The sequence below is a fragment of the Lissotriton vulgaris genome, chromosome 6, assembly GCF_964263255.1.
Source record: "Lissotriton vulgaris chromosome 6, aLisVul1.2, whole genome shotgun sequence".
Lineage (NCBI taxonomy): Eukaryota > Metazoa > Chordata > Amphibia > Caudata > Salamandridae > Lissotriton > Lissotriton vulgaris.
In genome coordinates, this window is record NC_141694.1 from 1163811265 (window position 1) to 1163832378 (window position 21114).

The 21114-nt window shown below is 48.9% G+C and overlaps 1 protein-coding gene and 1 pseudogene across 1 annotated transcript in view; one reads left to right on the forward strand and one right to left on the reverse strand.

Moving 5' to 3' along the window:
- Positions 1–21114, reverse strand: part of AGPAT4 (1-acylglycerol-3-phosphate O-acyltransferase 4) — a 371388-nt gene that overhangs the window by 288487 nt on the left and 61787 nt on the right. The gene's annotated exons all lie outside the window — the stretch shown is intronic.
- LOC147708573 (U2 spliceosomal RNA) lies at positions 12377–12512 on the forward strand (annotated as a pseudogene).

A 21114-nucleotide genomic window follows, 5' to 3' on the forward strand; every position in this document is an offset into this window, starting at 1 on the left:
TGGTCCCTTTCTGAGGTGGCATGGTGGGCAATAAAATTAAGGACTGGATTGAGGCCCATTTTAAAATTCACAGTGGCTGGGATTATTTTAAACAATTCATCCATCACGTTTTTGTTTTCCTCAGCATGGGGGGAATATGCAGCCTTAAAAAAGTAGCATAATGGAGGGTGTGGCTTAACAACTAGGGCGGCCGACTTTGAAACTGGGAAACCAGGTTCGATTCTGGGGAGAAGCTCAAACATACTGCGATTCTAGTCAAATCACCTAATCTCCCATTGCCTAAAAATGACTGTGTTCGTCTGTAAGGCAACTGGTGCTCATGTAAAGAGCTCTGATACGTTCGGGTCGAGTTTGTGCTATATAAAACTGCAACAACAACAAAAATGCTGCGCCTGGAAAGTTGCGCCTGATATGGCTTCCAGGCACGTTACCACATCAGTTTTGTGAACTGTGAAAAAGTTTGGAAGTTCACGAAGTGTCGCCCAAGTTTACCATATAGTTACACTTATATCGGAACCCTTCTGTCTGCAAAATAGGGAGATTGTTGAAGCTACTCTTCAAGTTGAGCTAACAATGGACAATGATTGGAATTTGAATGTTTAGGGGTTAATTGCATTTAAGGAAATAATGTCTTGTAGAAAAATGGGCAGAGGTTGGGCAGTGAAAACATGAGATGCTGTGGTGTTCACTGCATAATTATGGTTCACTGTACTTCCCATATATTGGACAGATTTAAACAAAAATGTGGTTTCCTACTCGTACAAATTAAATACTACTGTCAAGGAAAAGGAAACAATACCATTTCTAGATGTGTGATTTAGTTAACCCGTGTGCATGATTTGGAACTCCACTGGCACAGAACCCAAGCAGCTCTGACAATGCTAAGGCACTGCAGGATGGGTTTCGGCAGTCATTATGATAAAAAACATATTTCACAGGGTTCGGTGAAATATTTTCCATATTTCGCAGGTCCCGCTGAAACATAGGTTTTTAAACTGCTGAATTTTGTGTAATATAATGTGAATGGGGAAGAACTCACTGTGGCCTCCTGGCAATGTCAGGGCTACAAACCACAACACTGGGGACACAATGAGATTGGCTGACTAGGCTACCGGACTCCCTTATGATTGTAGGGGGTGACTTTAACGTAAGAATAAGGGGACACCCCTGAGGGAAGCGGAAACAGACTGCTTCAAACCTTCACTTCAGTACTGGCCTTAATAGATCTGTGGAGAAACGAGATTCCAGAAGTCAGGCAATATTCCAGCATGTCTGGTTCCAAGGGCTCTATGTCCAGGTTAGGCTATTTCCTAGTCCTAGGGGGACATGGATATAGATTCAGATAAACAGGATAACTGGCCAAAGGAATATCTGACCACTTTCTAATATGCACATAGCTTATTCTGCCCGTTATAGTAGTTGGATTATTTAGAGAGGAGACTAGAACACCAGGAAACTCCTGGCCACCAACTCAGAGTAGTAATTTAAAGAAACAAACGACTCTGTCATCCAAATTGGTAATCCCAAAAGCTTACAAAACCATTTTAAAACTGGTAAAAAGAGAAAGGATCATGGAAGTAGTGGCACTAGAGCAAAGCCTGTGCAGTGGGTAGAGGATGGCAGTTAAGAGCCACGGTCACAAGGACTGCTGGCTATGCGCGCACGGCAAGTGCAAGGCGGGAAAGTGCAGCAGTGTGCCTCTTGAGAACGCATGGAGGGGTAGCTACGTGAGCCATAACCTGCCCACTCTGCCCCACTCCCGCAGTGATCCCTAAGTACCTTTTTTTCTTGCCTCCCCCGTCCCACCAAGAATGCCACTACACCTTTTCTCTGTGGTGGTCATTTATTGGCCGCAGTTTATTAGGGTTACAAGGCAAAAACAGGTATTGTATCACTTGCATCAGGTATCACTTGCATTTGTATGTTATGCCATTATACATTCTTTGCCATTGTCTCTTGCCCCTTCTGGGGCGGTTTTGTGTTGGTTGGATTTCTTTGCGCTTCCTCTGCGCGGGAAGGGGATATCGATTGTCCCAGAGTTAGGCTGCCTCGCTACCTTTCCGACCTGTTGTGCCCTGCCATCCGGCGGGGGCTGGGCTGCGAGCGCCGTCTCTGCATATTCCCCCTTCCCTTCGTTGCCATGTTGCCCAGCCGTGAGGCATCCCAGAGCCGTTGTCTTTAGGCCATCTCACCCAGCCGTGCGGCATCAGAAGGTGAGTGGACCTATTCTGGCGCACCGCCCTCCGGTGTGCCTCTGTACCAACCGTTCTCAGCGTAGCACTTCGCCACGCCGACAGGGAGGCTGCTGTCTTCCTGCGGCTCCCCCCAACGCCCCTTCTATCATTGGCAACCGGCTAGCACCATGGCGCCCCAGAGGTTGTTCCAAAAGACCTCCATCCCTTCATCGGATAGGTGTACCCCATCGGCCGCATAATATTCCGGGCGCCCTGTGTGTATCAGTCCATGCCTGATTGAGGCCAAGCCGTTCGCCCTGCAGAACTTGCTCACTGTGAGGTTCAGCTTTTTCCTTGAGTTCTCTACCCCCTTGTAAGACTCCGCGCCTCTCCATTCCCGTCTGCTGATGACTTCGGACCATATTATCGTCGCCCGCCCGCATGTCTTGGCTGTCTCCACCAGATCATTTTGTATTCCGATTAACAGGGACCTCCGCCCCAAGCAGGCCAGGTCGTTCCCCCCGAGGTGGATGATCAGAACGTCCGGGTGGCGCCCCGCCGTCTCCCTCAGCCCCTTGAGGGCTGCCGCCAGCTGCCCCCAGCGCATGCCCGACTGTCCAAACCAGCGGATGCACGTGTGTTTCGGTTTGGCCTTGAGTCCGCGTCCCCTGTTCTTCCACCATGCCCCCATCCGCTTGACGAAGGAGTGGCCCACTACCCATACCAGGTGGGGTCTGTTCCCTGTTGGTGGAAGTAGAAAGGGGGGGAACGGTCACCTTCAAGCAGACCCCGCGCTGACTGAGGCCCTGTCACAATAGCTGGGGCCTCACATATGTCTTGTATGCGCGCGAGCGCCATCTCCCTAGTGCCTGTATGCTTGCTGCTGGCATCCCGTGCTGGGCAGCGGTCGTGGCCGCCCCTATCCGGAATGAGTGTGACCCAAAGGCCCCTGGGGGCAAGCCCGCTTTGCTGAGGGCCATCCTCATCACTGCTATGAATTGAAATTTACTCAAGTGTGACCCGTCCCCGTGTATGAACAGGGGGCCATCGCCTGCTGGGCGAATTGCCATGAAGGCTAGGAGGCGGCACACAGCGCAGAGGTCCTGGTTCTGGATGCAGCGCAGACTCACTGTGGCCCCTCTGCCTGCTTGGTCTGTCTTGGATCTGCGCAGCACCAGCTCTACACTGCCCCCTCTCGGGGATACGTCGCTGGCCCGCAGGCATCGCTCGGCTGGGCCCCCCCGTGCTGGGGCTACGAGTTCGCTGATGCGGAACGCCCCAAAGAAGGCTGTGGTGAATGCCGCCTTGAAGAGCACCTGTTCGTATTCGCCTGCCGCCACGTGGTCTAACGCCTGCAGCAGCGCCCCTAGCCTGTTGAAGTCTATAGGCGGCCTTGTGTCTGCCTTCTTCCCTTCCTTCCTCTTCCAGCCCTTCATGGCCGTCTTGATGTAGTGTGATGCTAACGGGTTGTGCCCTGTCTCTAGTTTTGCATAGTGTACCACCGCCGCTAGGTGGGCTTGTGTCCATGACCTCGACCTGCCATTTTTGTATGCCCAGCTTATAAAAAGTTCCGCTGCCCTGCGCGTCTCGCTTGGGCAGGCCAGTGATTGAATGCCTCCTATTTTTAGCACCGTTGCCAGGTATTTCGTGTATCGCCTTGCTGCGCCGGGGGCCAGTGCATGGGTGATCAGCTCTGAGAGGTCTGTCCTGCTAGATTCCACAGCTGGTGTGGGAAGGGGGTCATGCTTGTGTCTGCCCTGGGAGCCAGTTCCCTGAATTTGTTCATCTTGCCCCGGGATAGGGTGTCGGCTATCTCCTTCTCCACCCCTGGCACGTGCCTTACTCGCAGGTCTCTGTTGCCTTCCAACTGCAATGTAACCAGACGGCGCATTAGTCTCAGTGTGTCCGGGCACCTGGCCGATCCCCTGTTGATCGCTTGCACTACTCCCTTGTTGTCTGACCATAGGGTCAGTTTCATGTTTTTTAGGTCCTCCCTCCAAATCACTAGGGCCACTACAATTGGGAACAGCTCCAGGAACGTTATGTTGACTGTCACGCCTTGTCTGTGCCAGCTGTCAGGCCACTGACCCGCGCACCACTTGCCCCGCAGGAGCGCGCCAAATCCTGTGCTCCCTGACGCATCTGTGTACAATTCGATCTGCCTGCAAGTCAACCAGCCTTCCCTCCAGATGAGGACCCCGTTAAAATCAGCTAGGAAGGTGTCCCATACTACCAAATCCCTCTTTACCTCGGCCCCCAGGCGCACCCGGTGGTGCTTGTGTGTGAGCCCGCGTGTGAGTTTTGTCAATCTCCTCGCGAACACTTTGCCTGCTGGTATCACCCTGGTGGCGAAATTCAGTTTCCCGATCAGTTGCTGCAACTCCCTCAGTGTGGCTTTGCTCCGCCCTAGCAATCCCTGTATATCTCTCCTGAAATCCTCTACCTTGTCCGGGGGGAGTCTGGACGTGCCTGAGACGGAGTCTAATTCTATTCCCAGAAATGTGATCTTTGTTGTGGGCCCCTCGGTTTTCTCTTTGGATAGGGGGATCCCTAATTCAGCTGCCAGCTTGGTGAATGCCTCTAGGGTGTCCCGGCACACGCGGGAATCTGCCGGACCGGTAAACAGGAAGTCATCCAAGTAATGCAGCTTGCCGCCCTCTGGGTGGCGGTCGTGCAACGCCCACTCCACGAATGTGCTAAATAGCTCGAAGTAGGCGCAGGATATTGAACAGCCCATTGGCATTGCTTTGTCCCGGTAGTACTGTCCCTCCCACTGGAAACCTAACAGGTGAAAGCTATTGGGGTGTACTGGGAGGAGTCGGAACGCCAACTCGATGTCCGCCTTTGCCATAAGCGTGCCCCTACCTGTGGCCCTTATTAGGTCTATTGCATCATCTATTGTGGAGTACGTCACTGAGCACACTTCGGACTGAATTCCGTCGTTTACCGACCGCCCCTCCGGAAATGACAGGTGGTGGATCAGCCTGAACTGCCCTTTCTCTTTCTTGGGCACTACCCCTAATGGAGATGTAACAAGGTCCACCCTAGCCGTAGCTGGGAGGGGGCCTTCGATTCTGCCCAGCAGCCTCTCCTTCTCTATCTTCTTTGTCACCACTTCAGGGTGCTGCATTGCTGATTTTAAATTCCTGTCACAGCTGGGGGGTGGGGGGCCTTCGAAAGGTATGATGAAACCAGTCTCAAATCCCTGTACTAGCGTGTCCGCGTCGGTCTTGTTGTGATATCGGTTGGCTAGCGCGCGCAATCTTTGGGTGTTGATGGGTGACCAAGCGAGGGGGGGGGGGTAACCTGTCGCGCTCTTTCCTCGTGGTCTACCCTGTGTACCTCATTGCTTCTTACTATCTTTTTTGTCCCGCTTGGTGGTCTCTCTGCGCCTGCAGCTTGCCGCCGAGTGTCCTCCCCCGCATGCTGAGCACGTGTGCGAGAATCTACACGCTGCCCCGAATGTGCACTCGTTGGTCTCAAATTTCCAGCATATGGCCGGGGGGCCGTGCCCTTGTGCTCCTTTCCCTGAGTTAAAGTGTTTGTGTTTTTGAAACGGCTTTCCTTTCCCCCTTTGAAAGGACCCCCTGTAGGATTGCTCGGCCCTCCCCCCCCAGGACCTGGCGTCCTTCGCTACCATCATCTTGTGGATGTAACCTGAGACATCCTCCTCATTCCACTCCATTTCGGGATGTGTTTGCATTTTTAGTCTGAAACCCTTGTCGTATTCCAGCCAAGAGTCCCCTTGGAACTGCCTTTGTGCATTGTGAATGTTTGCCTCGTACAGCCATAAGTCGGCCGCGCAGTGGGGGAACTTCTCGACTATTATGCACGCCATAATGCGAAAGGCATCTAGCCAATTGTCAAATGTGCGCTCCTTCCGCTCCCTTCTCCTCTCCCTCCTGTCTTCTTCCTTTTTGTCGCATGTGGTAAGATCTAGCCCCTCCAGCTGTATCTCCAGGAGGGAGAAGATATCTATGAACTCTTTGCGCCATATTCGCTCTTTCACTGCTAGGGGAATGAGGCTGGCCAATCCTGTCGCCCTGGTGGTCAGCGCTGCGGGGCCTGGCGATGGCCTTGCTTAGGTACCTGGCGTGTCTGTTGTCAGGGGTGGCCTGGTTGGGGGTGGTGCGCTACCCCATGCTACTGTGGGTGATCCCCCTTCTCTCCCCGGGGCGGCTGTGGTCTGTTCCTCTATCTGTTGTTGATGCTCTGTCCCTGGTGAGAGTAGGAACCATGGGGGCCCCACGGCCTCCCTGCTCTGTGCCATTGGCGCTCCCTCGGGCTGCCCCGGCCCCTCCACCCCGCCGGCCTGTGCCCTAGCAGTCTGCACGCTTAACCCTTGCAATAACAGTGGCGCCATCGCTTTGCAGCATTCCTGAATGATTGCGCTAATATGCTCACCATTGGTCGTCGTGTCGCTGGTCACCTTGTCCGTTCCCGCCACCGCCGTGCTGGCTGCAGTTGGTCGGTCCCGCCTTGGTGTCTTTGAGGGGGGCGCCGCGTCTGCCAACTTCGCCGGCGCCCTCTTGGTCCTTTTGGCCGCGGGTGGCTCGGCTGCTCCGCCTTTACTTGTGCCTTCACCTGCGTCACGGCCCAGCTGTTCTTGCAACCATCCCTCGCCGTGTTTCTCTGATGCTGCGCGCACCCTCCTGAGCAGGTCACTCAGGTCGTCCTGGCCTTTGCGTGCGCCGCCTTTCCTGGGCATTTCCTTGTTTGGTTGCCCCTCTCCCACTCCGTGCTTCTTGTGGGTTCAGCCGGGGGCTGCTGCCAGCCGTTGCGCGCCAAGCCCCCCTGTTGGTCGCTCCTTGGTAGCGGGGTGCAGCCGCCGTTCAGATATGCACCAAAAAACGCTGTGCGAGGTTTATTTCACAGGCCTCGAGATTTCCTGCAATGCCGCTTCCTGCCACCAGGAGGCGCCTGCCGCTTTCCCCCTGCGCCCGTTCAGAAGTTGTTCCCCGTCTTCCGGACCTGACGTTGGGGAAGCTTGAAGGCGGCCCGGCAGTCGCTCCGATGGCGTGCAGCCGCCGCCGAGGCTCCCTGCTGTACTCGTCTGTCCCTTTGGCTGCAGGTACCGTATCACTTCCGACGGCGTGCAGCCGCCGCCGAGGCCCCCCCGGGGTACGCGCCTTTCTTGTAACTGCCGGGTGAGCTCCGGTTGTCCTGCTCCTCCCGCAGGCCGCACCGGGTAGGCTCCGGTTGCGGTCTTTCTTCTCACCGTCCTGGCCTCTCCGTGAGCTCCGCGGTTGTCCTGCTCCTCCCGCAGGCCGCACCGGGTAGGCTCCGGTTGCGGTCTTTCTTTTCACCGTCCTGGCCTTTCCGCAGACCGCCCCGGGTAGGCTCCGGTTGCGGTCCTTTCACCCTGTTGGCGTTCGAGCCGGGGGGGCGGGCGGCACACCGGGTAGGCTCCGGTTGTTGTCCTTGACCTTTCGCTCCGCTGCCGCGGCGCTCTAGCCGTGGGGGGAGGGGGGGCACACCGGGTAGGCTCCGGTCGTGTCTACGCCTCCCTTCCGCTCGTCGGGTCACGAGAGGCAGGCGCCCTCTTTGTCCCCGCGCCGTGCAGGCTCGGGTGGTGGTTCTCTCTCGTCGGGGGTCGCGCTTGGTGGCCTCCGGTGGCAGCTTTCCCCGTCGAGGGAACACCGCTTACTTTCCCCGCCTTTGAGTCCGGGTTGATCCCTCGCTGGCAGCACGGGTTTATCCGCTCCCGAGATTCTTCAAGATTCCAAGATTCTTTTTCGCCGTGCTGCTCCCCCGCTCCTGGACATAGGAGTATCCCTGGGGGAGCAGCGCTTATATGCCCCCCCCTGGCCTATCTTGGTCCAAGGGCACCCCCCCATTGGGGGTTTCAAACGATGCCTGCCCCCCCTATTGGCCGCGCGGTGTGGCCGGAAACCAGGTAAGGGGGGGGGAAGGGGGGGGGGGCGGGCTGAGCGCCAACTGGGGGCTCCCTTGCGTATCTGGGGAGACCCCGTATTCCCGCCGTCTTCTTCCCTGATTGCTGCTTCCGGCCCCCATTTTGTCCGCTCTGGTGGGGGCTCGTTGCCGGTTATGGCGCCGGCTCCTGAGCCCCTACGGGGCCCGCCTCTGCATTAAAGAGTGGTGCATAACTCAGAGTAGTAATTTAAAGAAACAAACGACTCTGTCATCCAAATTGGTAATCCCAAAAGCTTATAAAACCATTTTAAAACTGGTAAAAAAGAGAAAGGATCATGGAAGTAGTGGCACTAGAGCAAAGCCTGTGCAGTGGGTAGAGGATGGCAGTTAAGAGCCACGGTCACAAGGACTGCTGGCTATGCGCGCACGGCAAGTGCAAGGCGGGAAAGTGCAGCAGTGTGCCTCTTGAGAACGCATGGAGGGGTAGCTACGTGAGCCATCAAGTGTGGTGCATAGGGAGGTCCGAAAGGTCGCAGCACAGGGGCACAAAAGCGACAACAGGGTGAAAAGGGATGGGATGGATACAGTGGGACTACAAGCAAAGAAAGAAGAAGGTCCCACAAAAGGAAAGGATAGGGTTGTAAAAAATGTTAAAAGGAGTTCATTGCATTAGAAGGTGAAACAGGCAATACTAAGAACAGATGGGCAGGACTGGACTGAAATGGAGGAGGGTAAAGCGGGCTTTACAGTTTGGGTGGAAATACAGGAAGGGTGAAGCATGCAAAAGGGGAAGACACCAAGAAGATGATGATGAGCACAGGAAAGGTTTCAGTGGAGCAAAGAGTTTTAATGGCGAATGAACATACAGTTATAAAAATGTATTTAGAGAGTACATGCTTTAATGAGCCATAGGTATGGATAAACAAAGAGGGGGTTGAAGGAAGGGAGAGGTGGCTGGATAAAGAGGAATGTGGCCGGTGCTTTGATAAAGAAAAGCCTGGGGTGGTCAAAGGGACTTACAACTATGCACAACTTCCTCGGTGGATCAGCTATGGACAGACATTGTGGTCTAAGGGGTCAATGAGGGTGTCCAGGAATTGCCTACCTTTGGGGTGGCTTTGGGATGCATCAGAAGGGAGAGAGATGTACAGGTCGACCTCCTGGACAATGCCAAGAGAACTGCACAGAAAGAAAGAGAATGAGGCAGAGGGCCAGAGTGAGAGCGTGAGAGAGAGAGACAGAGAGAGAATGTTTGTTAACATGTGGTTGATGACAGGGAGGATTTAGGCTTAGCCGACAGTTTTGGACTATGACGAGGACAAAATTCAGTTTGAGGAGGGAGAGATTGTAGAAGGGGTGAGGAATTGCAAAAAAGGGAGCGCAATTGGAAAAGATGGAAGCAAGGGGGAGTAAAAATCAAGAGGAAAGATAACATGGAAGGACTGGTGCACTTGAGTTGCCAGAACAGAAAAGGACAGCACAGCGAAAGAAAGATGAGGAAAGGAGGGGGACAAGACAGGAATGTGTCAGAATGGAAATATTACAGTTCCAACCAAGTTAAATAATGAGTTTGGTGGTCAATTTGGACGAGTGGGGGTTCATGGGAGGTAAAGAAAAAAGCAGTGGTTAAAAGATCAGTGAGAGAAGGTTTGATGCATGATGAATGAGTAATAAAGACAGAAGTAAGTGGTGGCTGGACTAGATGGTAGGCACAGTAGGATGCATGAGGAAAAAATCAGGACAGCAAAGAGGGATTGTAGAGGCATGGTGTGGCTTAAATATGGCGAGGCAGGAACAATTTCAGTCTAATAGAGGAGTGATTGAAGGGGAAATTTTCAAGCATGGGGATGATAAATCTTGACAGCATATGAGGAGGTACAATTGCTGCAACAGGCATTGGGTTTGCTAATAGATCCGTTTTGTATGCACTCCTTTAGTTTGGATATTTAAGACAACATTGTTCTTGTTAATGTTGTTGGCTGGCTGGTTCCTGGTCAAGCAGTGGGGAGACCCTGTCTTGGATTACTGGAAATTAATTTATTAAACAGACTGCCAGGCAGGCTGAAACATGCCTTCTGGAAGGCATTTGTGACTAGATGGCTAGAGAATTGAGGTGCACTTGAGCAGAAAAGGAGGCATGCAGTGGCTTACGTTTTGCCCACCATGACAGAGTCAACAAAAGGGCTGAATTGTCCAAGCTTGCTAGTTCTGCACGCTGGTGCAAAAGATCTGATTCGGCTATCAGGTTTAGCTTTAGTAAAGAACCTGAAAATGAATCTCAGGAGAAGTAAGGGATTATGGTTTGGAACATAAATCACCTGGACAGAACTAGTCCAAAGAACGATTTGGAGAGCGGAAAGAAAGTCAGGGCAATCGAAGAAACGAGAAAAAAAGTGAATAGGGAAATTAAACAGTTTTCTACAGCAGAAGGCATTGGTTGTTTGGAACACAGGAAGATTCAGTAAGAAAACCACAACTTGCATCCGAGGGACGGGATCCATTTATCGTCCATAGGCAATTCATTTTATCTCATGGAACTCAGGGTAACGATAGTGAAAGCAATGAGGGAGAAGCTATGGTTTGCAAGGCAGTACTAAATGTTTTTTTTTTCCTGTTCAAAATATTTTCTCAGCATTTTTAGTAATAAGAAAAAGAAATAGAGGAAAACAAGGGGGAGAAAAAAATGTAAGGAAATAATTATCAATGTGAACACATGTACATCAATGTGATATTTATAATCGTCATTAACAGTTTTTGCAGATTGCTATTAAGTGGAAACTATACCAAGGGATTGTAATTTAAAGCTAGAACATTGATGTGTGGGAGAAGTATGGAGCGATAGGTGTTAGGGGATATGGGTGAGTCTTGAGGAGTGCGTGTCGGTAGTATATGCATATCGTACACATCATAAAAAGTGGGGTCTGGTGCACTATCTAAGGATGGGGTAGTGGGGAAGAAGGGGGGAGAGAGGTGGTATCATGTGAATCATTAAGAGAGATGGTAAAATGTAGGTAAAGGTGATGAAAGAATCTGTACCGAGGAGGTATTGGTACTGGAGGATTTCCCATTAGGGGGTTGGGTTGCGGATAAAGAGGCCTAGTGCCTCCCAAATACATTGGGAGGTTACAAGGTAACCTTTGGTACTAGATTGGGTTATGTGTGTGCTTCTTAGTTAGGTAACCCAGGCCCACCTGGTATGATATGAGACACTGTTGCTAGACTTCCAATCGATCAGTATTACTTTGATGGCAATAGAGAGTAGGTAGTCAAGGAGGGAAATATCCATGTTAAAGAGATCAATTGGAGGATCCGTGAGATATGGTCCCAGCAAAATAAGTAGGAAGGATAATGAAATGGTAATTCGGAGTATTGTTTGTAGTTGTAGAGAGACCTATCGCCAGTAGTAGTGTGGATGGGGGCAAAAGAAGAAGCATCATTGAAAGCTTGGCATTCCTAAAATGGACAACTTTCAACATCTTTCTGACATCTTATCGATTAATAAAGCTAAATTAAAAACATGTGAAGACAAGGAAAGGTATACATTTGAACAACAGGAAACAATCCTAAAAGTCAGATAAGATCCACTTGTTTATTTCTCTAAAAAAGTCTTTGTCCATGATTCGAATAAAATAAAAAGTGTTTTAAAATATATTCTAAATGTGGTGAAATCTTTATTTTATCCATTTAGTGGCTTATTGTAAAACCACTACTGCATACTTTAAACTACTTAGGTAACATGGACAATTTGCTATAATTGGCTCTGAAACGTGAGCTTTCAAGAGCCTATCACAAACACGGGTCTCACCCATGTTTTAACCCTCAAATCGCCTTCTTTCATTTGTCATGGGAAAACTGTCAAAGGGAGAAAGTGAAAGAAAGGGTAGGAAATATACTCTTACTATAAAGTGTACCCCGACAGGACCCGGATTAATAAAACAAAAAATTATAATTAAAAATGAAAACACGTTTACTTCAAAATACGTATTTCAGAATAGGAAACTTAGTACAGCATACAACAATATGTACTGCTATAGTGACAGTTCTAGGGCACTCAGCTAGACGCATGCTGCACCTCAGTCATAGACGTTATACCCAGTCACTTCGCGCCTATGGGAAATGCACATTCCCACAACCTCCCCTGTTGGGCCCCATAGTTTGTTAAAGCACTTCCGGGCTATGGAGCAGCAGGGGAGCTCCCGGCGCGATGGCCTAGGGCTGCCCTTTCTGATGACATGGCAAAGGGGCGGAGCGCTTAAAATGACACTGACACGGCGGGGCAGCAGAATTACTGTTCATATGAAGTATGGGAAATCTTATATAGAGAACTGATCGCTTCTCGGCCTTTTGGCTAAGATCAAGTGTAGTATATAGAGAACTGAGTAAAATGGTGTCTGAGGTTTATACAGCAAGTATAACTCAGCAGTGTACTTGATTTTCATAACAATTGGGCAGAATTCCCCTTTTGGTAAATGGAATCCCTACAAAAGCGAGAATATCTGGACCACAGGTTGCAAAGGTGGCCCAGGTCGCAGGCAGCAAAAATAACTTCTCTTGCAGGGCAACAGGAAGCCAGCGACTGAATCTCGAAAGTATGCCAAGAGATACATAACAGCGAATAATAGTTTATCAGTCTTACTTGCCTGAACACATAAGGGGATTCGCTGTGGCTAAACCCCTAACTCGGCCTGACAGGTCAGCAGTGAGAAATACAAATACATGTCTGATTCAAAGAAACAGACCTGGGGCGATGTCATATAGCTATGGATACCTTAAAGTAGATCTGCGCACCATGTTGAGGAAGGTCAATGGAGAGGCAGATCTTCGGATGAACAATTATCAACAACTGGTTTTCAGTAAAAAAAAAAAATAGTGGTATGAATCATGGTATATAAATGTTGTTTCAAAAATCGAAAACAGATGGTTTTAATCCTTTCACTAGAAGGTATGTGTGCTCCAACTGTCCTGGAGCGTTTAAAAAATGACATTAAAAACTATATTTTATGTATTACACTGAGGGCTAATGATTTCTGTACGACCCACATCATTATCTCATTACAGCACAAGCACATAATGAAAAATGTGGCGATATTTTCATATTTTCAACAAATATGTTAAATATTTTGCTGTACTGCTCAAATGGACAAAATCTCTTTACACTGCAACCAATGAAATGTTGCCCTGAATGTCTGGAGTCTGACAATACCAAATATGTGTGTGTTTCCCCAGGAAATGTCGTCTGCAAATTCAATTATGTAACATTACACCAGATCACAAAATTGTGGCAGAATCACAGGTATTAGTGCACTTCTCATTAAATGGGGCATAACAAACGCAGGACTATATGGAAAGTATGAAGACCATAAAATGCTACACACGACTTAACAAAAGTATGGGTGCAAACCCGCTCTCTATTGCCCCAACTAGCTGGCTGGTAGAACACGCTCAACATTACGTTTGTCAGCTTTTTACCAAGTTTCGTTTTTCAAAACAAGGCAATTCGCTCCAGGAACATATCCCCGCCAAGGAGTGACCAGCCACTTTATTCCTCTGGGTCTTCCGAGTGTGGGGGTAAAAGATGTGTATGAAATTCCGATCAGTTCAGGGTGCCCACCAGTAATAAACTAGCTGCAGAACATTTAGAAAATATTGAAAGCAAAATGCTGGTTTATTCTATCTATAATAATGGTTTCAAGTAACACCCCTGGACTTTACGGAAGAATACCACATCCATATTTTTAAACATCTACACATCCTAAGGTTTCTATTGCTGGGTTTCTGTTGCTCTTACATTGATTGGCTGGCTGGGACATGTGCTGAACAGGATGATTGTTAGATTTTCAGTTTTTTAACACAAAAATTTGTCTTTTCTTCAGTCTTCTACACAGAGGAACATTTCTCTGACAGAGCTTGACACAAATCTTTGTTCCACTGGGTCTCCTGAGTGTGGGCTTTCCATGGGTGAGAGCAGGGATTCAAAAACTGGGCCTGGGATCGTTTTTGAGAGGGACAGGGTGATTCCATGGGGAATAGCTGCAGGTTTTGGGCCCGAAGTCAGCCAGCACCAATGGGAACCTACCAACCACAGACATTAATGAAACTTAGGCACAAAGGCAGTGCTTAATTTGTCACCCCTTGTGGGACAGGTATGTCCAGATGTGGGTCCTCAGCTCTCCATGCCATTGGAGTCAAGCTATCCTTGCTGATGAGGGGTGAAACCCCAAAACCGGTCCTAGGATGCTTGTTTCCAGCCACGGGAGGACCATGCCTGGCAGTTCGGACTGGACTGTTCCCATTGGGTGGAGGGTCAAGACTGATTTGCATATGGCTGGGTTCAAACTGGAATGGCATGGAGAGCAAAAAAAACTATGGATTTAGACCCAGATCTCTGTACTTGGGTGAATGTATGACATTGTTCTGAGTTCTATCCATCAATTGTTCTTTTCTAATTTGTAAGAGTGACAGTGCCTGAAGCTCTGCTCAGAAATCCGAACCAGTCCAATTAAAAGTTAGCGCAGCGCATGCCAAGGCTGGTAGCCTTACATCCATCTCATGCCACTCTAATTTATTGCCAGACACTTTACAGCCCTTTATCTCACTTTTGAAGGTTCGTGTTTTTCCCTTTGAGACGGTTTACCTATATTTCTCTTCCTCAGTCTCTCCTATCTGTGTGTTTCTCCCTCTCATGCTCTTACTGAATATATGATTCAGAAAAACAAGTGCCTGCCTCCCAAATTAAGTGCTGGTGGCCTCCACCAGCTCAAATTAAGCACTTATCACACCAGAGAATTCACAGTGATGTGCCATTGATGAATTCCCAACACGTCTTATTGCCTAACACCCCCTGCAAATGTCAAACGATAGGTAGAAAAATCACGATTCAGTTTCTTCACTGCTCTTGACAAAAAACTCAAACATTTAAAGCAAATGTCAAAGGTAATTTCTCCAAGATCCCCACACTTCTCCTGATAAAAACCGGACAGGAATAGGCCAAAACTCGGACCCTAGGATGATCACACTGACACTTTACTAACTGACACTGTTGTTACTAATAGAACTGTAGGGATAAAAACATAAGAGTGCTTGCTTAACTTCACTACAAGGAAACAATTAACAGACCAAGCAGACTTAACCTATATACACTGCCCACAGCAATATCTTTAAATCTCACAATCATCCCCAATGAAGCACTGTATAATGAAATAAGCCTTTCACCAAAAACAATAATACCATATCCTTTACCTACCCTTGTTTTGGTACATATTTCTTCTTCCACAATTAGGACTTATTCAGATACTGAGTACAATGTGTCTGCTCAGCCCTTGCGTGATAAAAAGCATTACAAAAGCTAAATCGATCACGCCCAGGGTCCCAGCAAAAATTTGAAGCAATGGGAAGACCTCAAAAGTACAAGTAAAAGAGTTTGTGTGCTTTTGGTTTAAAGCCTGTTTTGCTGGTGTAAGAAAAGCAGCAAGAAAAATAAATTAAAGAAGGCATGTAAGAAAACAAGCATTTGCAATGCAATAGTTCTCGCATTAGGAAAGTTTGAGATATTGGTATTGTAAACGACAATTTTTTTATTCATGTGTTGGTTTTGAAAATAGCGAAATTAATAGCTTTGTCATTTACAATGCCAATAGTTATAACTTCTGTAAATGTGACACCTATAGCATTTGTAATGCAATATGTGTTGTATTTACGTGACTTAGATGTATTGATATTACAAATAACAATGTTTTTTTTGTATAATTAATGCTTAAATAAAAGTTATTGTAATTTATAATGGCAATAGCTTAAACTTTTGTAAATAACTTTTGTGAAGATTATGTTCAGTGTATTTTATTGTGACAAAAATCCAAGAACAGAAGTGAAATATTAACATCTTTTTGTGACATTTGTAATAAAGCTTCAAACATTGAGAGAACATATTTGAACCAGTTGTTGTTGAATGGTTGCACAGATTGATGCCGTGGTGTCGCTGAGTGATGTTGTGGTGGCGACGAGTGATGCTGTTGTGTTCAGTGATGCTGTGGTAGAGCATAGTGATGTTGTGGTGCCCCTGAGTGATGCTGTGGTGATGCTGTGGTGATGCGATAGATAGAGTGAGTGCGATAAATAGATAGAGTGAGGACGATAGATAGATAGAGGGAGGGTAATAGATAGAGGGAGAGCGATAGGTAAGAGTGAGGGCGATAGATAGATAGATAGATAGATAGATAGATAGATAGATAGATAGATAGATAGAGTGAGGGCGATAGAGAGTGAGGGCGATAGATCGATAGACAGATAGATAGAGTGAGGGTGATAGATAGACAGAGTGAGGGCGATAGATAGATAGAGTGAGGGAGCTAGATAGATAGATAGATAGATAGATAGATAGATAGATAGATAGAGTGAGGGTGATAGATAGCGTGAGGGCGATAGATAGCGTGAGGGTGATAGATAGATAGAGGGAGATAGATAGATAGAGTGGGGGCAATAGATAAGAGTGAGGGCAATAGATAGATAGAGTGAGGGAAATAGATACATAGAGTGAGGGCAATAGATAGATAGATTGATAGAGTGAGGGTCGATAGATAGAGTGAAAGCAATCATCAAGGCGAGTTAAATTGTGAGGTGCGCTCAAGCATAAAGACGAGGCCAATTTTAAAATATGTTTTTGGTCTTACTGACAGAATAATGAGCAGGGTCTATTACTCAATGAAACCCCTTCTTGTAACAGATGTTCTGCAAAACATTAGCACCCTTAGAATGGCTACAAGCGGGTTGGGCCTGAGTGCAGCAGCAGCCCTGACGTTTGCGAGGGGGGAGAGTGAAGCCCGCTTTGAGGGCACCCCCTGCCAGCAGCCGTAAGCAGTGACCAGTTACCCGCTGGGCATGAGGTGAGCCCCGGGTAGACTGATGTACAGCAGGTGTGGCAAAGAAGCTAGGCACGTAAGGCAGCCCGTACCGTGTCCCTGGTATCTGCACACTGCTGACCAGCAGGGCGAGGGAGAGCACTGGCCACAGGTGAGCACGAAGGGGATCGTCTCTGCAGCAGCTGACATGAGGGACAACGTCTGCGACCTAGTGAAAGTGGATGGTACACAGGGCGAGGCAGTCTGCGGTGGGCCCTCCAGCAGCAAGCAGCACAGGGAAATCTGCAGGTGACGGCCCCAATGTAAGAGAAGGAGGGGTATGGAAGACGAGCACCTTCCCAGCGTGGTGTGCGAATACCGGCCTGCATTTGTATTAAGGGAAGCCTCTACCAGCACCCTCAGCCTGCACATCAGGTTTCCCCATGAGAAGAGGGATTGGAAACTAGCCTGCCTCCCACGCTGCTGCCACAGTGCCAGAGGTACTCCCGAGTCGTGAGAGGCACACAGACACGAACTGAACCCCCCTTGCGCACCTGAAGGGCCTCTGTGGGCAACAACCCTGCACCCAACGAGGAAACAGCTCCTGCCGTCCTTAGGGTCACTGGAACCCGAGCAGAGCTGCGGGTCGGTGGAAGACATCCTGCAAAGCGAGCCTGCTGCCGGCAGCTGCTTTCCCTGAATGTGGAAGTGCAGGGCTGGTCGATGCCGTACAAGCACAATGGGAGGCCCCTGGGCGGCCAGTGATGAAAGAGAGGCTGCTGCCAGGGCAGAGGCACAGTAGTAATCGACATGACAAAATGCGAAATGGAAGGGGCATAGTTGCCAACCTATCGTCGGCGATTTAAAACTAATTTTCGTTTCTAAACCAAAAACCTTTTGGTTTGATTGCAAAAGTGACTCCTAGCAAGGTAGTGTAGGGCTAGCAACTGAAAAGTATTAATCTCACCCGGACAGCCGGTTTATTAAAGAAATCCGGTGTCCATTTATACTTCTACACCTGACGTCTTCTGCCCGCACTTTACGAGGAGCAACATCGGAGATTTGCACACCCAAACCAGAAGTTCGGGAACGTCATGTCTCGTGGGGCGGGACTTCCACCTTCTACGGGAAGCCCGCGCCACGGAGTGGCTGGCCCAGAGGAGCAGTGGTGACGCGGGCTCCCATGCCTGAGGGAGAGCCCCGCGTGTGCCAGGAGAAGATCAGAAGGAGCAGAAGTGGCGGCTGAGACCGCCGATGCAAGTGCGGGGCTCCCATGATTGAGGGAAGCCCCGCGTGTGCCAGGTGATGCGGCAGAGTGACGGAGCCTGTAGCAGCGCAGCGACGAAAGAGCCCGGTGAGTGGGGTGGGGTGAGGGGGGTGCACGTGTGTGTGCGCGCGCGTGTGTGTCCGTGTATGTGTGTGTGCATGCGTGTGTGTCTGTGTGTGCGTGTGTAATTGATTGCAGGAGGCTGACTTGCTCTGGAAGTGGGACAGGAGATGTGCACAGCGCGTGGGTGAACGTGCGCGCACACATGCTGAAATCACCGGCGGACCTGCGCATGCCCATCCCTTGTCCCAGATTCCCAGCAAGTGGACAACAATAGAGGCTTCACTGGACGCACTGCTTCGCGCTGCTTACACCAGCTCGACCTAAAAAGGAAAGCAAGAAAGAAGACAACAGAGAAGACAAGACAGAAGTAAAGGATTTAAAGAGACAGAAAGATGGAAGTAGAGTAGTAGAGAAAGACAAAGTAAGAAGGGAGGAAGGAAAGCAGGAGAGAGTGAATGAAAGAAAAAGGAAAAGAAAGAAAAAGAAAGAAAGAAAGTAGGTAGAAAGAGAAGTGAGAAGGAAGGAAAGAAGGGAAGACGAAAGAGAAGGAAAGAAAGAAGGAATAAGACCAATAAAGGAATGAAAGCAAGAAAGAAGGAAAGGAATGAAAGCAAATAAGAAGCAAAAAGAATGAAGGAAGGGACAAAAAAGTCAAAGAAAAAAGAAAGCAAGAAAAGAGGAAAATGAATGAATGAAAAAAAGGGAAGAATGAGTGAATGAGAGAAAGAAAGAGGAAACAATGAAATTAAAGAAAGAAGACATTAAGGAAGAAAGAGAAAGAAAGAAGTAAAAAAAAGTGTTTCAAGTACTGACAAACTTGATAAAGCCTGGTTTTCTTCCTGGGCAAAGTTTATTAAGAACCATTAGTGAAATTGAGTCCAGAATAAACGTGTTCTGAAAAATTGCCGCCTATGAATTCACATGTATAATACTGGAGCTTTTGATAACTTCGTTATACTTCTGTTATGCTATGAAATACCACCAGTATAATAGTAAACACAGGACAGTTAAAAGGGAATTTACAACAGCATTGGCAGGAACCAAGAATTGATTTAAGCGTTGAATGTGGCCTGTGCGCCCCTCTGGTACATTGTCCTACGGCCACACCAGACTCTAAATACAATGGTAACATCAAAATAAAGGTGTTGTAGTTTAAAGGTCCAATTCACAAAACATCCCCTCCTCCCCCCTCCCCCCAATACTAGCTCAGCTTTACTCCTCGAAATTTAAGGAGTAACGAAGGAGAAAGTGACACAAGTCACAGAAAGAGAAGGTCCTTAATTTGCACTGTAATAACCAGGTAGCTGTGGTTTCGAGGCACACCTTCCCTAATTTATTAAAGTGCGCTAAAATGTATTTTTATCAAATTTGACAAGTGTTGCCCAACGTCGGATAGTGTGGAAGTACAATCCTTGCTTAGGAAAAAAGTTCTAATTTCCTCAACTCAGTCCTTAAATGTGTTAATAACTGCCTGCGGCTTTGGGTGCATGGTAAATGTACGAGCGTTAGTAACTTTACTAAACTTTTGACAACTTTCTGATGAAGTTGGTTTGGATTTAGGAGGCTGAGTTTTTTTTTGTTGAAAATTTCTTTTTATTGTTGCATCATGCGGATCATCAATAAAAGCATTACGCCATCACGGGGGAGCGTCAACATTCCGCACCCCCCGTAGTATGCGCAACTTTTGGAACACATCAATACATGGCAGTTATCATGACATAATCAATTTGTGTTTTGTCTTTTCACCCCGATCCCCCCCCCCAACCTCCATGTAAACACCCCCGGGCAACTGAGAGACCCCCATTTGAGGCCCCCCTTCCCGCCCTCCGCCCCCCCCCCCCCCAAAGCAGCTCGTCCTCTTTACCTCCACTCTACCACCCGATCCCCGTGCCCTCCGCACTCCTCAAGGCATGTGTCGTGAACATATGTCGTCACATCACCCCAGTCCTTCCAGGTTCAACAGATTCGGACCAGTCACACATGAGACCACCCCAGTGATCAATTTCGCCCCCCGCATTCCCCCCCCCTCCGGTTCACCCCCCTACTCGAGTCCGTGATAGTGCCGCCACTTGGCCCAGATTTTGCGGAATTTTCTCGGGCATCCCCGCGCTTTATACGTAACCCTTTCAGCCGCCATGTACAAGTCCAGGCCTCGCCTCCAGTCATCCAGATTGGGCCTTCCTGGCGCCCCCCACATTCTCGCTATATCTCTTTTGGCTACTACTAACGCCAGCGACAAAAAGATGAGTGAGTGCCGCGTGACATCCACCTCAGTTGACATGCCCAGGAGTGCCAGCCTGGGGTCCCTGGGAATGTCGACCTCCAATACCGCTGACAATTCAGTGAAGACCTCATTCCAATATTCCTGGACCACGGAACAACCCCAAATAATGTGGAAAAAATCACCCAGTGGATGTTGGCATCTTAGGCAGGAGGCATTAGTAGCCCTCCCCATCCGGAAGAGTCTTGCCCTGTCAAAGTAGGCCCGGTGTAGAACCTTGAACTGGATGAGGCGAAGCCTCGACTTCATGGCCACTTCTCGAGGGTGCATGAGGATGAGCTCCCAATCCAGGTTTTCTAGTGTGGCTACATCACCCTCCCATCTCTCCCTCAGAGCCTGTAAGTCTCCCAACGTATTGTTTGTCAGTGTTTTATATGTCATGGACACCGCCCCCCTGTGTATCTGTTCCTGGAGCAGGCGTCCCTCGAGTGGCGCATATTGGGGAATGTCAGTAAGGGAGATGTTTTGTGTCCCCCACGCATGCCGTAATTGCAAGTATCTGAAGTACTGGGTGTTATGGAGGCCAAAATCCTGCTGCAGCGCCTGAAAGGTCTTTAGCTCCCCCTTCGCTATGACATCCCCGATCGTAGAGATGCCAATGTCATCCCACTGTTTGAATCC